We start from the raw sequence: 489 nt of genomic DNA on the forward strand, positions 1-489 counted from the left end.
CCCTTTCTTGAGTAATGAAAGCCCTCTCCTTTTGCTTGAGTAGATCAAAATATTTCTTTTTGTAATCTACTTGTTCAAATTTCTTCTTTTCAGAAGTTGGCTTTCTGCACTCACCTGCAAAGTGTCCACTTATACCACAATTGAAACACTTGAACTTGGATTTGTCCACAGTGTTTTTGTGAGGTTTAGTGGCTCTAGTGTTTTTCTTGAATTTCATCTTTGCAAATCTTCTGGACAGAAATGCAAGATGCTCATCAATACCATCTGAGTCATATTGGCTGGAGTTGTCTTCATTTTCAGCAACTTGCTCTTTCCCCTTGCTTGATTCCTGATTTCTTATACCATCTTTGGAGTTTGATGTAGATCTCGCAGTTTCTTGTCTGCATTTCCTCTCATCTTCAGCTACCAATGCAACTGAACTTCCTTTCTTTCTCCCCTTCTCCAATACCTCATCCTGTTCCAGCTCTAGTTCATAAGTCTTCAAGATTC

Source organism: Apium graveolens, chromosome 9, assembly GCF_009905375.1.
Source record: "Apium graveolens cultivar Ventura chromosome 9, ASM990537v1, whole genome shotgun sequence".
Lineage (NCBI taxonomy): Eukaryota > Viridiplantae > Streptophyta > Magnoliopsida > Apiales > Apiaceae > Apium > Apium graveolens.